Source organism: Rattus norvegicus, chromosome 9 (assembly GCF_021556685.1).
Source record: "Rattus norvegicus strain SHRSP/BbbUtx chromosome 9, alternate assembly SHRSP_T2T, whole genome shotgun sequence".
Taxonomy (NCBI): Eukaryota; Metazoa; Chordata; class Mammalia; order Rodentia; family Muridae; genus Rattus; species Rattus norvegicus.
This window is the reverse complement of record NC_141542.1, coordinates 53687501-53703751: the sequence shown is the minus strand read 5'-3', so window position 1 is coordinate 53703751 and position 16251 is coordinate 53687501. Positions and strand designations below refer to the sequence as shown.

General features: G+C 49.0%; 1 long non-coding RNA gene across 2 annotated transcripts; it reads right to left on the bottom strand.

Annotated features, from left to right (window-relative positions):
* Positions 1-513: 513 nt before the first annotated feature.
* Positions 514-2416, bottom strand: LOC148003684 (uncharacterized). 2 transcript variants are annotated; one of them, XR_015629467.1, is made up of 2 exons: positions 2120-2416; positions 514-1814 (listed from the first exon to the last, which is right to left on the bottom strand). It is a non-coding gene; the product is annotated as an uncharacterized LOC148003684 (long non-coding RNA). The 2 variants fall into 2 exon arrangements; XR_015629468.1 differs by having other exon boundaries at positions 514-1767.
* Between the last annotated feature and the right edge of the window lie 13835 nt (positions 2417-16251).

Here is a 16251-nt window from a genome sequence, read left to right as displayed (position 1 = left end):
TCATGGCTCTCCTGTGTCTGTTGGTTTCCCCAGAGGCAAAACTAGAATCTTAGAAAACTGCCCGCTCTCTGTAGTGTGCCAAAGACTGTGTGGGGTTAAATAAAAGTGCTTCTGACTTTTACCTGAAGTGGTCCATTCTTTTTAGCTTCACATAGAGATGTGAATACTGTTAGCCTACCAGGGGCCAATCTAGAAAGTGGGTGCCCAGACCTAATTCCCTAGGCCTTCCCGAAGTGCCTGTGTCCACATATATCATGTAGACTGAGTGACAGCCACAAGCTGAACCGTGCAAAGAGGAAGTGAACAAGTTGAAGGTGAGTGGTGACAAGGTGAGGCAGAGCAGTCATTTGGACCTTGTGTGGGTTATAGAAGATGAGGCTGAAACTTGAGGTTTAAAGGCAGAAAGCCCTATTAGCTGTAAGGCTTGGATTTGAACTCTGTTCCTAGTATGTAGTTGGTATTCCCGGAACCAGATTCTGTTGATTAACTATAATACTCATACAGCTCTGTAATTTTTTAAAAGATTTCTTTATTTATTACATATAAGTACACTGTAGCTGTCTTCAGACACACCAGAAGATCTCATTACATTATCAGATCCCATTACAGATAGTTGTGGGCCACCATGTGGTTGCTGGGATTTGAACTCAGGACCCCTGGAAGAGCAGTTAGTGACTTAACCACTGAACCATCTCCCCAGCCCCCCAGTTCTGCATTTCACACAATCGTTATCCTCATTATACAGTGCAAAACAGGCCTGGGAGATTACTTAGCTCCTATTACTGGTAGGTGGTAGGGTAGAGCTCAACCTTAGAATTGGGGCACAGATGAGGAGGGCTCCACAGTCACCCCCAGACCCCCGACATTTTAGTGCTCCCTTCACACTGAACAAATGGACGGTCTGCATTTGGTGATTCTGACCTTCTGGGCTTTATCCATTCGCTCTGGAATAGCAGATCAGTACGCTCAGCCTGGAGCAGGCAACACTGAGCTTGGGGATAATTGTAATAACTGGTGCTTGCCGGTCTGGTAACAGGCACATTGTTGTCGATATTTATTAACTGCTCAGAATAATGGCCCGAATAATGATTACCACAGCGACTCCCACATCCAAGAATACAAACCGCAGTCCACCCCCAAGAGATCCAAGACTCTGACAGAGATGTTATCTACCAAGAGCTACCACCTGGCAACCTCACAGGCTTCTGGTTCCACCGTCATTTGGTAAGGATTGGTTGGACTAGCCACAGTGCTAGGTTAGGAATGGAGATCTGCACCCTGCCTTCGGCATCACGGGATAGACCATCCACTACCTCCTGGACTGGGTGCATCCATCAGTGAAGCACTCACTACTTCCAAAGCCACAGCTAATCCTACCTTTGGATAGGAGGACCCTACCATCGGCAGCAGAGCGCACTCTTAGGCAGGAGAGCGCACTCTTACGCAGTGTTGTTTGTGCATAGCCTCAGCAAGTCAACACCTGTCTGGGGCAACCCGAGAACAATATGATCTAAATTTAATTGTCTCCTGAGGCAACTATTTGCAACAGAAAGTAATTTACAACAGCTAATAAATCCTGCCGAGGAATGATACCTCCCTTTGCCTTCCTAAAAACACCAACACTCCAGTTGTTCAAGCTTCTGTTCTACATACTTCTCAACCAGTTCATAGCCACCTTTCTCCATCACCCTTCATCCGTAGAGCACGAGGCCCGGATTGTGTGAGCAAACACCAGCTCCTCCATGTCTCAGTTGTCTCTCTGGCAGCCTCCAGAAGAAAAACAAAACACCCATTAGTGTGTAAACACATTCTTCCTGGAAAAAACATTGAGAATAAATCAGTCCTCTCTGGCCCTGCTCCAAATCCAGTTCCCTCCCTCTTCTTATCAGATTGGATAGTCTTTTAGAACGTTCCTTACTTATTTTCATAAATATAAGTATCCATGGTATGGGAAAACATGTAACTTTGCTCAACGTGTGTTTTTAGCTGATATAATCCTGATGGTTTTTGTCACAGAGATGTCTACAAATTAAAACACAGATCAGCTTCTCCGCTAGCATCTGCTACTGTCTGAGCCTTCAATTGCGATCTCTCAGTAGTCTTTTTTTCCCTTGATTACCTGGATCCTGCTGAGAAAATTCTAGATCTCTTAGAGGATTTTTGGGGAGAGACTGAGCTGAGGCTACCTTCATGCTGGTCCATCTCTAGGGACCAGACCTTGGAGGTGTGTCCCATCCTGGAGCTTTCGGGCCCTGAGAGTTTCTTGCAGGAAAGTTGGTGCCACCCTTCATCTGAGACCTTCAAAGTTCAGTGTGCTCAAAAAACAGGACAAGCAGCCTCCTCTCCCCACCCCCTCCGCGTTTCTGCTCCGTTCCCAGGCCCAGCAGTTGCAAAATGCCTCTGGGGCCTTGTTTTCAAAGGGGAATGAAGTGGGGAGTATTTTTAACTGTTGGCCCTGCCTTGCTCCCCACCCCCTGTGTTAGCTGTCCAGGAAAGGCAAGATTCACAGTGGCATTTGCAACTCATGGAAAACAACGAATGCTCGAAATAGACCATACCCAAGCCCGGGAATGGAAAAAAATGGGCTCATGGTTTCAAACGCGTACTTTAGAAAGAGACAAGAATAGCTCTCGGCCTTTGGGGGCGGGGTAGGGATGAGCCCGTGATGCTGGGATAGGGCTGTGTCCCAGATCACCAAGGGACAATTTCTTAGGAGAAGAAGTAGGGCCACTGTCTCCAGGGTGCTTAAAAGCAGGTACTGTGACCCCTCTCTGCACCTCCCCGCTGAGTCTAAAGCAGCTCCCTGTTGGGTGAGTCCTGGCTTTGGGGTTGGGGGCTCTCTGGCCCTCTTCCCACCCCACAGAAACCCAAGATACTGAACTTCCTGCACCTGGAAGGTGACAGTTGAATCCCCTTGGGGTAGGGAAGAATGTGGGGTTTTCATCTGCACTCATACATAGCCCAGATGTGCAACCCTGTGAAAGTTGTTTGGCCTCTCAGAGCCACAAGCGACTTATCAGAGAGGATGGGGATGATGCCATGACCGTTCATCCAGCCATTTTGCCAACATGTGTTCTATGCCTTGGCAACAAGGTAAACACTGTCATGGCCACTACCAGACAGCAAAAAGGGCAGGTGCTGGAGAACCAGCATATTCTCCATATTCTCTCCATCAGACTCTCACCACCATCCCCATGTCTTACCTGACATGTCACCTGGTCCATACAAAATAGGAATTGTGTTTGTCCCCAGAATACTTTTGGGACATTGAGGAACAGAGAGTAGGTGCTATACAAGTTCATGTTCAACCACAATTTGGAAGGAGTAAGGGAAGGTTGACTGTGTGCCTGGTAGGAACGGGGCAACCAGATTTTGGTTCCTTGTGTCACAGTCACAACGCGGTAAGTTAGACTGGAAGTCAGTGTAAAATGCACTGGAGAAGGACTTCATTTCAATCCTCTTTGAAGGTTCTTGATGACTACTGTTCCTCCCATTTGACAGGTGGATAAACTGAGACATATCTCACTTATGTGACTTCTGCTCCCACCTAACCCCGCTCAATGCTCAGCAGAGCCGGAATGGGGAGTGAAGGGCATGCGCCCAGAATCGAAAGAGAACTCCATCTCCCAGGATGCCTTGCTAGAGGGGGTGGAGTTGCCACTCACTGTAATTTCTTGGCATTGGGAGGGAAAAGGGGTGGGGGAGTTGCGGGGTGTGTGTTTGTTGAGGGGGGGGCGTGTGCAAAAGTAAAGAGAATCAAAGCCTCTAGCGTCACGTCTAGGAATAGCCTAGGAGCTGGGCCAAGTCATTATCGACGATGAGTAATCCAGTTAAGTCATTTCTCTAAACACCATTCCTTGTAAGAGAATTAAAATATCAGTTTACATCAGAGAGGGAGAGGCAGGCTCCGGGCCCGGGCAGCAGCGCCAGGAGCGGGAGCGACTGGCGGGCTCCGCGCTCCGCCTGCTCCGGAGGGGAGCAGAGCAGAGCAGTCTGCCCTGGCGCTGCCAAGCCGGGCTGGGCTTCCGCCGGGCGTGAACCAGCGAGTGAGGGCGGGAGCAGCAGGCTAGGCCTCAGTTTACACTGCTGTTAAGGGTCTCAGGAAAAGTTTGACAACCTGCAGTGGAACTGGGCTGGGTTCCCTCTCTTCTGTGCTTCCCCCCCCCCCCCCACTCCTGCCCCGGGTTCTAGGACTGATGTCCGGAGAGTTTCAGGGGCAAGTGCACAGCGAAGGGGTAGAGATTGGGAAGGGTCCCCAATCTTCTGCTGTGTGTGTTTTTGGCCTTGATTTTCATCTCTCACCCTTTCTTTTTAGTTGCTTCTGTACCCTACCTGCCTTGTGTTACACAGGCTTGTGAGAGAAGAGGAGGAAGCTAGCAGCGTCCTCAGAACCTTGATGACCTGGGGAGTGTGGACCACCCAGAAGCAGCAACTGCTCCCCCTACCTCGCCCCCTACCCCCAACATAGCCTCTAATCCCCAACTGTGTCAAGGCAAGGCGCAGGTTTGGTCTCACCTTCCAATGGTCCTAACCCTAAGGCTAGCAAGACTAGCCCAGTCCTAAATTCCTTGTAATGATTTGGTTGATTTTTTAATTAATTTTAACGAGGCAGGGTTTCACTATGGAGCCCAGGCTGGTCTTGAGCTCCAGGTCTTCGCGCCTGAGTGCTGAGATTAGAGGCATGCACCGGCACACCCAACTAGGCAACTTACTACATCAGTTTTTCAGTACTGAGATTTGAACCTAGGGTTTCCAGGAGGCCGGGGCAAACGATCTGTTTCTGAACTACATTCCCGGCTGAGTTGGGTACTATAAAAACTCTTTGATGTCCAGACTGAAAGCTCTCCCGCTCAGGAACCATGGGAAGGAACACTTTCCTGACCTCGCTCATCACTTGCAGGTGGTGAGGACGAATTTTCTCACCAGTTTCCCCTCTCAGAAGGATCTAGCTTGCAAGATTACTGTGAGGGTGGAAAATAGGCCTTCAGGGTGGTCAGGGTGGCTTGCTGCATTACTGTGTGGAAACAGCTTCTGACTGGACAGATTCTCTGGGTGGATTTGGCTCTTCTCTGCTTCCGATAGCACAGCACCACAAAGCGACCGAGTTAGAAAGTTGAGTTCATATCACTTCATAACTGTGAGGGTCTGGGGTTGAGGGCCGGCACCGGGTGTCAGTTCTTCCTGGGCCATTACATGGGGAGAGAAAAAAGCATGAGTGTGTTTATTTTGGTCTCTCCACAGGGTCCCCACCCTGCCCTGACAACCTTCTCTAACCCTAAGCACTCCCCAGAGTGTCCTCCCTACAGGCAGCATTGGTGTCCCACCCCAATATCTGACAGCATGATTAAATACCAGCACATGAGACCTTTGGGGACTCTCAGACTGCATCGAAACTGTAACAGCGTGTTTCTACCTCAGGGAAAACATGGGCAAAGAAATGGGTAACACACACACACATACACACACACACACAGAGAGAGAGAGAGAGAGAGAGAGAGAGAGAGAGAGAGAGAGAGAAAGAGAAGAGACAGACAGACACACACACACACAGAGACAGACACACACAGAGACAGACAGACAGACACACACAGACAGACAGACACAGAGACAGACAGACAGACAGACACAGAGACAGACAGACAGACACACACAGAGAGAGACAGACAGACACACACAGAGAGACAGACAGACAGACACACACAGAGAGACAGACAGACAGACACAGAGACAGACAGACAGACACACGGAGACAGACACAGAGAGAGAGAGAGAGACAGACACACACAGAGAGAGACAGACAGAGAGACAGACAGACACACAGAGAGACACACAGACAGACAGACAGACAGACAGACAGACAGACACACACACACACACACACACACACACACACACACACACACACACAGTGGGCCTTTCTTATTCCAGGGCCTGGCCACATGCTCAGTCCAGTCCCCTGATGACCGAGGGGAGGTTTAGACAGAGTAGTTCCCAGGTGGTTCTGGCCTTAGTGATATGGGACCGGTCCTTAGACTCCTCCAACATATTAGGGCTCCTAGATTTCAGGTCACATCTTGAAAGAAACCTTGGGTCCCCGGTGGGGTCCCAGGTTCTGATGCTGAGAAGAGCAGGGTAGGCCAGTGGTGACTTGTTCCTAACCTGAACGGTCCCTGTTAACCCTCTCCATGCTGGAGACTTGGGCTTTAGGGAGAGAGGCCATTCTAATATTCCATCCTCAAAAGGACTCTGGGGTTTTATTTTTAAAAGATTTCACTACGTACCCCAGCAGAGCCTGGAAGTCTTGATCCTGTAAGTACTGGGATTAAAGGTATCCATCACCATACCTAAGGACCCGATGGGTCTTTCAAATATAAAAGTTTAAGTATAGCATGCGGGCTTGGAGGGGGTCCCAACTTCATTGGTGTGAGAACACAAGATCCATTCCTTCCTATTCTAGCACACACACACACACACACACACACACACACACACACACACACACACACACACACTGGCCCCACCCACCCACCTACCCACCCCAGACCCAAGCTCTCTGCTTTCACTATCTTGGTATCCATCTTGGGGCTGTCACTGGTGGGGACAACCCTTGCTGACTTCAGAACAGTGTTCATTATTTGAAACAGTACCTGCTGGAAGACCCCGCCAGGTCCAAGTGGTCCTGATGTCCCCCGACTGCCTCTTCTTTCCCATTTTGCCAAACACATTCCCCATCCCCCACTGCACACCTCCCAGCTCCGAATTAGCACAGGCGCTGACCTGTGCTCACACATCTGTGTGTGCGTGCACACACACTGGCAGGTGTGTACAGAGGACCCTACAGGCTGAGAAACACACATGCCCACTGTCCATCCTAGGTAGGTTCTATTTCGGTAGCGGGCCTCTACCTTGGGCCACTGTGGATATCTTAAAGTTGTTCGACCTATTTCTTCTCAACTGTCTGTCCTATTGGCCTGCAGTCATCATCCAGGTCCTGGCCTAGGTGGCCTCGGCTCTGTCATAAAGGCCTTCTCTCTTTTCCTCGGCCCCAGCAACTTCTTTCGGCTTGCCTGGGTAGCACTGCTTCCAGATGAAGGCAGAGGCTGTGTGGAGGGAGTTTGGATCAGGAATGGTTGCAGGCATCATGACAACTTGGTGTCTACCTCTCTGTGACATATTTTGTGATATGGCCAAACAGGGAGGCTGTCCCCTATGCTCCCTTCTTGCACTGAGCATCTATATATATCACCTACCCCACTTTCCCCGCCGTTTTCTTCCCAGACTTGTCAGTTTCCACCAGATCTGTCCAGCAAACTTCACCTCAACTCTCAAGGCACCATCTAAAGCAGGTGTCTAGCCCCTCTGTATCATATGGCTTCCAGTCTACTCCTCAGCTGTGACACATGCCACACCATGCTCCTATAGACAATCCCATGCCATCGTGATTGGTCAGCAGCTACAGGTATCTCTCCCATTAGGAAAAGGTCCCCCACCCCCCACCCTGGTTGCCTAACTGTGTTTCCTGCAGCACCAAGCCTCCAGGTTTTATCACTTTTTTTTTTCTAGTAGAGAAAACTCAGGTCCTGAGTGGAGTTGGCTTGCCCGATGTCTTATACTGAGCTCGGGGGACCTCAGGATGGGTAAGTAAAAGAATTGGACAGACTGAGGAGGAAGCAAGTACTATGCTCAGAAATGAGCCTAGATAAGCCGTCCATAGAAGGCCAGGAAGGAAAGTAGAGGGCCTCTGCCCACCTCTCCCTCCGGGCTTCTGCATGTGTGTATCTTCTTTGTTGGGACTTTTTATTTTCTACATTTTAAATAAATACAGGCTGCACGAACACCCTTACTACTTCGGGCACATTTTGAAACAGCTCAGAAATCCCCACATCCCCTTGTGACTCAGTTCTAGGAGTAGTAAGCAGAACTGTCGGCTGATACAAGAAAAATTCTGCAAAATAACAGCTGGACAGCCCTGTGTCTCCAGGGATTTGAGATGGGGACTCAAAAAAATATTAGCATCCTGCTGAGGACCCGAGCCCCAAGACCCCGCTGGAAGGAACACAAAATGCTGCTGCAAAAGACCCTCTGTCTGTCTGTCTGTCTGTCTGTCTGTCCCCTGTAAAGAAATCCCACGAAGGTGTGACCTGTGAGTAGGAAACTCATTGGGAACTGTATTAGATACCTTCCAAACATGTTTCTTTTGCCATTTTGGTGGCTTAAGCACGTGCTGGATCAACCGAACCTTTGCCCTGTACCCGACGACTGTGGACATCAGCTCCAACAAGGGTAGCCAGTAGCTATGCGCAGCATACAGGGTTCGGAGCTGAGCTGCGCGGGCCTGTGGGGAGCTGGCAGCATCCACCAGACTAGACAATCCGCGGGGCTTTCGGAAAGTGCTTTCTTTCTCTGCCGGATCTGAATCAAAACGGGGAGCTGGCTCAAACCGAAAGAATAATTGGGTTAGCCAAGGCCACTGATATTTCTCTGGGGCCCAAAAAATTGCCAGGCAGGGGTTCCAGGGCAGAAGCGTCGCGGGCCCCTCGGGTTTCGCTGAAAGTCCCAAGTCCCGCACAGTTCCCTTTTCCACTCCAAAAGAGGGGTCAGGAAGGGCGGGGCGGGGCACACAAAGGGCTGACCAAGGGGACTTTGCTTCCTGCGGTCCTGGGGCATCCAAAACTGTCCCTCCTTTCCTGGATGGCCAGAGAATGGGGACTCTGGCAAGGGACAGGGCTCAATCAGGACAGCGCTCCCTCCCTCCTTCCTTCCTACTTATCACACTCTACCAGCTTGCAGCGTACCAACACTCAGTGGAGTACCGCGAATACTTTTCTGAAAGCCTGATATTGGTGTTCTTGAGAGTCTCTGCTACTCTTGGATGCCGCCAGTGCCTTTTATAGAGAATACCGGAAACTAACCCGAAGAGAATCAGTGATCATTCATCACACCCTGTCACCAGCTCCTGAAACTGCCTCAGGCTATTTGGTTTGGCGGAACATGTCCTCTGGTCACCATTCGGGCTCTTACTGAGAGGTACCAATTAATAAGGATTTAACCAAACTGACATTCAAACAACATTTATTATTTTAATCTAATTCTCATAGGTTGAACTGCCAGGAGGGGAGGGGGATGGGCCAGGAAGGGATCTTCTTAGCTCTCCTCAGCAATTTGTCCTATCTGAAGGTCACCTGTGTGGACTCTGGTCTCTGCAGAGCTGGCTTCAGGTGGTCCCTTGCTCTTGAGGGGGTGGCCAAGGCTTTGCAGACTCAGTAATTCTCTGGCTTGGGCCCCTGCTGGCCTCAAGTTCATCTTGACCTGGAGACAGGTGTGAGAAAGAGATGTTGCTGGCTCATCTCCCTGGCCACCCAAGACACCTGGCAGGGGCCTGCTTCACAGCCGCCTGGGCCCAGCTGCTGCCTCAGCACAAAATGTACCCTGTAAGCAAGATCTGCACTGAGCTCCCGGATAGGCAGGCAACGGCTGTTCTCACCCAGAAGAGTCCTTATAGACACATACAATGGTGGGGATACAGGGAGGGCGTGTATACCTGACACATTCACAAGGCTGAGCACCCAAAGTGGCCAAGGTCATGGGCCACACAGGGTCAACTGAGCATCTGAACAGGAATATACTTGTCTGTCACCTCTAACCCCATCTTGGGTTTTAGGTAGGCAGACTGGCTGTCCTAGCCCAAGATCTGTGGATGGTTCTACAGTGGGGTCTTGGGGGTAGCTCCCAATACTTGTACTAAAGTGTGATAGACGGTCTGGGATGGGGAGGCACCTGTTAATCCCATGGAGGGAGCTTTTGACTCCAAGTGACAGCTGGGAGCATCTTCCCTTTCTGACACTTCAGCGATGACCTGAAGGCAGGACGGAAAGTGGAGGAGGTTCTGCATCGTTGTGGCATGCTCTAGGGAGCCTCTTGGGTCTGGTGTACAAATCTATGTCTGTCACTGAGGGGTGGCATGGGCTGCAGTAGAGCTAGCACAGAAGAGTTGGCACTTTGGGGGCCCCTCAACTCCTCCTTAAACTACTGGGTACGGTGTTGGGGAGGTATGGGTGCACAGGCTGGTAGGCAAGGGCATGCTAATGTGGTGGACTCAGAAGGCATGTGCTAATGGGTTGGGCTCAGGAGGTATGTGCTAATGGGCGGGACTCCCTCCACGTGGGAGAGTATCCTTCCTTTTTGCTGAGCTCTCCCATCTCAGCTTCGGCTGTCAAGGGGAAGTAGAGACAAGGACTGGCTAAGGATAACAGGCTATGTTGTCCAGCCAAGAAAGCCAAGGTCAGCTGTGTAGGAAGATTCCTGCTGGACTTCAGAGTCTGCAGAAGACCCTTTCCTCCTTCCCATGATGCTCCATCCTGGGCTTCCCAAGATCCAAGAACGCCTGGAGGGAGAAGCCTCCCGAGGGTCCTAAGTTCTGAACTGGCAACTAAATCCACAGGATTTCCCTCCGAGCAGGCTGCTACCCTCTGATTTGTAGATGGGGCACTCAGGGCTGAGACAGGGAAGACCGCCCTGTGGGTGAATGGCTGAATGCCAGCTGCTTTTTCCTTGAGCACTGTAGAGGAGGGGACCCACTGGGGGTCCCACCGGGAGCTTGTAGCCCTAAGGCTCGTAGATGCAGCAGCTCCGTCTCTAGTTCCGGGAATCTCCAAGCCCTCAGTAAATTCAGAGAACATTGCTTCTGATTTCTGAACATTTTTCTTCCTGTGGTTGGCCCTGTTTACCGAGGGCTCTGCCGTTAATCAGAATACTGAGCGAGTGCATGCACCTAGCCACACGCGGTGTGCAGGGTGTTCTGGGGAATTCACTTTTCTGGGTAAGGCAGGGTTAACTGGAATTCTGTCTTCTTAGGCTTTATTGAAAACTTTTCTACAAATGACGGTCATTCCCCCCCACCCCCCGCGCTGCTTCGTATTTTGAAAAGCTCTACCACTTTCTAAATATGTGACCTTGGTCAAGTTACCTAACCTCAATAACCTCAGTTTCCTGATCTGTCAAATGAGCACAGTGCTGACTCGCAAGGTTATAACAGGAAGGAGGAGCCATGCTTGGTCTGCATGGTTTGCTCAGAAGCAGCCAGTCCTGTACTGTCTTCAACGTTGGCAGTGGGTCCTAGGAACTCAAGGGTCATCTGCTCCAGTGACACCCTCCCAGGGAGACAGTGTTCTGCCTTCTCAGACAAAACTCAGTGTAGTCTTTGCACAGATGAGCCCAGGACCCTGGGGCTGGAACCTGTGTTCTTTGGGTTTGTTGTTTCCCCTGGGAAAGCAATCCGTTGGTGAAGGGAAAACCTGGGCCCTGTCTTCCTGACAATCATTCCATCTCACCGTGTCCTCCACCTGGCCTCTGAGCGTAGTGTAGGATCCATTCTTCCCAGGAAAGAGACAGGGAAGTATGGGATCCAGGGAGAAAACTGGGTAGGCTCTAGATTCTGGGCAAATGGAGGAGACTAAGAGAGTACTGGGTTTGAGTCTCAGCCTGAGGTATCCCAGGAAGCTTGTTTTTGTTTCTACCCTACTCTCCTTCCCTCCCTCCCTCCTTTCCTTCCTGTCTTTTTCTTTCCTCCTCCTCCTCCTGCTCTCTCTCTCTCTCTCTCTCTCTCTCTCTCTCTCTCTCTCCTCCTTCTTTTGCTCCCTCAGTTTTTCATTTCGAGATCGTGGCTCCTGAGTAGGTTGTGCCCCTGCCGGGCTTGGGAAACTTTTATTGTTCAGCCCCTGGATTGGCTTAGGTTGAGAGACCGAAGGGCTGCTCAAGTGGGGATCTCAGGGGCCACCAAGTTATAGATGGTTAGAAGCTGGATGGTAAGTTCTGGGAATCAAACTCAAGTTCTTGTTGGCCATGGTGAGGGAGGAGTCAGTCAGAGATGGGGAAGGTGGTGCTCAGACACCTAACCTAGACAACCCATCCCCACACGGGCATACCTACTAGGTCATTGTCACAGGTGGTTTCTTCTTCAGCAAAAGGTCACCAGGCCCGTCATGTACCTCTCCTGAGCTATCTTTCAGTGTCCATGAAGGACACTGAGAGAAGAGACTCAGGACACCTTATGACAGGAAATCAGCCACAGTGTTCACATAGATCCTATGAGCATCCTGTGTCCTTGAAAAGAATAAGTCTTGTGTGTGTGTGTGTGTGTGTGTGTGTGTGTGTGTGTGCATATGCATGTTTGTGTGTGAGTCAAAGGTCAAAGGACAGCCTCTGGCATCAGTCCTGGTCTTCTACCTTGAGATATTCTCAGCACTGATGTGTAGGCTAGGCTAGCTGGCCACAGGGTGATTCCTAAATCTGATCCCCATCTTGCCAAAGGACTCGCTGGGATTACAGACATGTGCTCTACCATGTGCGACTTTATGTGGGTTCTGGGGATGTTAACTCAGATCCTCACAGTGTGTGATGTCTTAGTTAGGGTTGCTAATCGCTGCGATGAAACACCATGACCAAAAGCAACTTTGGGGGGCTGGAGAGATGGCTCAGCGGTTAAGAGCACCCGACTACTCTTCCAGAGGTCCTGAGTTCAATTCCCAGCAACCACATGGTGGCTCACAACCATCTGTAAAGAGATCCGATGCCCTCTTCTGGTGTATCTGAAGACAGCTACAGTGTACTTATAAATAATAAATGATTAAATCTTTAAAAAAAAAAAAAGAAAGAAAAGAGCACCGACTGCTCTTCCAGAGGTCCTGAGTTCAAATCCCAGCAACCACATGTGGCTCACAACCATCCGTAATGGGATCTGATGTCCCCTTCTGGTGTGTCTGAAGACAGCTACAGTGTACTCATACACAAAAAAAAAAAAAAAAAAGCAACTTTGGGGGAGGAGAGGATTTATTTGGCTTACATATTCTGAGTCACAGTTCATTGAGGGAAGCCAAGGCAGGAGCTCAAAGTGGGCAGGGATCTGGAGGCAGGAGCTGATGCAGAGACCATGAAATGCTGCTTACCCGCTTGCTCCTTCTTATAAGCCTGCCAGTGGAAGAGACCTAATCCTTGAGAGACTTAAGGCCCAGGGAAGGCAGATGCTGAGGTGAGGGGGCAGTGAGATGACCCTCTCCGAAGTAAGGGGTGAGGGATTACAATGAGGAACAATGGAAGGGGGATCAGGAAGGAGGCAATGAATGGAATGTAAATAAATAAAATAATTAAGTAAGAGAGAGAGAGAGAAAAAAAAGAAAGCCTGCTTACTTATGGAGCCCAGAACCATCAGCCCTGGGGTAGTGCCATCCTCAATGGACCAGACCCTCCCCCATCAATCATTAATTAAGAAAATGCCCTACAAGCTTGCCTACAGCTGGATCTTATGGAGGCATTTCCTCAGTTGAGGCTTCCTCCTCTCAGATGTTTTGAGGTGACAAAAAAACCCCAAAAAACAAAACTAGCCAGCCCGTGTGGCAAGTGCTTAACCCACCGAGCATCTCCCCAGCCCACATCCTGCCTATTGCAAACCATCTTTAGATGGTTTATCATACCTGACGCGATGCCAACGCTCTAGAAAATCATACTTTAAAACAATTCTTTTGAATGTTCTGTCTGCACCCATGTCTGTGCACCATCTGTGCACAGTGCCCATAGAGGCCAGAAGAGGGCGCACGACCTCCTGAAACGGGACTGAGCTGTGAGCCGCCATGTGCAGTGTTGGAAATGGAGCCTGGGTTCTCTGCAAGAGCAGCCAGTGCTCTTAAGTTCGGAGCTAGCTCTCCAGCCTGCAAATCATTCGTGCATTGTTTTATGGGACAGTGACAAGAAGAAAAGATAAGTGCCCTCGGCTGTTTTACTTTTTTAGAATATTCTGTATGTGCAGCTAGTGGACTCTGCAGATCCGGAAACGTAGGTGTAGAGAGGGCTGATGCATGGATGACTCCGGATTTGTAGCGTCAGCCAGCTGTGCATACAGAATATTCTAAGAGAGCATGAAATGAGAGCATCGTGTACGGATGAGGCTCGCTATCTGCCTCCTGTCTTGGACTGTTGATATTTCCAGTGATTAAGTTATATTTCTGTCATGCATATCTGACCGGAGGAATAAAATGACTCAGTATCCTTTGTGCGCTTTCCAGGCAATGTCAAGACTCTTAAAAGAGTTCCAATGACCCTCCTCCCATTTGTATACATTGACATATAACAATGCTTCAATGTTTCAATCTGACTTTACCGTTGTAAATTATTTAGTATCACTTTTGATAAAAATCAATGACTCTTTAAGCTTGAAAATTGTTGAGCGTTTTTTTTTTTTTTCGTCGAGTGTGGCAGGTTCTATTTTCCCAAGACAGGGATGACTGTGTCTCCACCCCACAGGCCGCACCTTTGTACTCTCCCCCAAGACAGAGTATAATTCTTCAGCATCTGGGCTAACCATGGTGACTTATTTGAGTCAGCGGATGTGGTGGAAGGGGCACCCTGTGACGTTCAAGGCTGTGTGGCTGTCCCTGATTTCTCAGAACTCTTGCTTTGGACACTGCCGTGCATAGGCCATTTTTTCAACAGTCTCCATTAGGTACTGTCCTTCAGGTCCAAGCACAGGTGCTAGACTTGTGGATGAAGAGGACTCCACATGCTCCCAGACCTCAACATCTCAAGACCCTGCAACAGAGGTCTTGAGCATCAGAGAACAGAATCTAGGTCCGCGGCCAGGCATGATGGGACATACCTGTAATTACTGTACCTGGGAGGGTGAGGCAGAAGTGTAAGAGTGAGGCTAGCCTGGGCTACACAATGACCTCCCAAGGAGCCTGAAGTACTTATAGAAGCTATGGGGTGCACACCTATGATCCCAGCACTTGGGAGGCAGAGGCAGGAGGATCAGGAATTCGAGGTTATCCTCAGGTACATAGCAAGTTTGAAGCCAGCATGGGCTATATGAGTCCTATCTCAGAAAAACCAAAACCCCAAATAATAATAAAAATAACAATAACATGTTCAACTCATTTAAATAGACAATTTTTTTTATTAACTTTGGGGTGTTTGTGACAGGAAAGTTAATTGGACACGTACACTTTCGCACATGTTTTCTGAGTTCATGTTCTTTCTCTTCACCACATAAACCATGAGCAATTCTTTTATTGAGAATCTTAAATGGGGGCTGGAGAGATGGCTCAGCTGTTAAGAGCACTGTCTGGTTTTCCAGAGGTCCAGAATTCAATTCCCAGCAACCACATGATGATTCACAACCATCTATAATGGGATCTGATGCCCCCTTCTGGTAGGTCTGAAGACAGCAACAGTGTACTCACATACATAAAATAAAGAAATTTTTAAGAAAAAAATATTGAATGACAGACCTTGCTTTTGTCTGTATCTTTCCCCCCATACCTTTAAATATTTATTTATTTATTTGTTTGTTTTAAGATAGGTCTTTCTATATAGCTCAGACTGGTCTTACACCCTTGCTTTAGTCTGGCTGAGAATTACAAGTGTATATTGTAGCCAGCCTTGCTAATTATTTTCTTTTTTTTTTTCTTTCTTTTTTTTTTTTTTTGTTCTTTTTTTCGGAGCTGGGGACCGAACCCAGGGCCTTGCGCTTCCTAGGTAAGCGCTCTACCACTGAGCTAAATCCCCAGCCCCTAATTATTTTCTAACCTAAAAAAAATTGTTTTTTTGTTTTGTTTTGTTTTGGTTGGTTTGGTTTTTGAGACATGATCTTATGTAGCCTAAAACTGGCCTCAAACTCATCATGTAGCTGGAAACGATGCTGAATTCCTTGTGAGGGTGTCTGCAAATGATTTGGCCATCAAAGAACTGATCTTCAAGAGGCAAGGAGGAAACCCAGTTCAGCATGACTCAGTAGCTGATGCTGGTTCAGACTTTTAGCACCTGAGGCCAGGCTGTTTATTTTAGGAATACTTAAGCACAGAACAATTTTGGGGGAAAAAAATGTCTCCTGGTGACAATGAACTCAGTCCTTAATATGTTTAGACTGAAACTCTTTTCAGAGTATGAACAGCCTCTTCTATAAAGATATGTTCTGTTGACTCAGAAACAGTGCTCCACACAAATGTCTAGGGAGCAGAAACGAGGTAAACGTAATGTCTGTGGGGTCAGGATTAGCCCAGCTCTAAGAAAACAGAAAGGCTATGTAGGCAGGCGTGAAGTTCAAGCGACACCTCTCATAAGGATGGGTTTTATGGTCTGAGAGGTTGTGCCCAAAATCTGGGGGTGGGAGGGTGGGTGGGGAGTCTAGGGATAACACACATAATACCCAGGGGATCTTAGGGAGTCGGGCCTTACAAATAAAATAGCAAATGAACCCCTGGC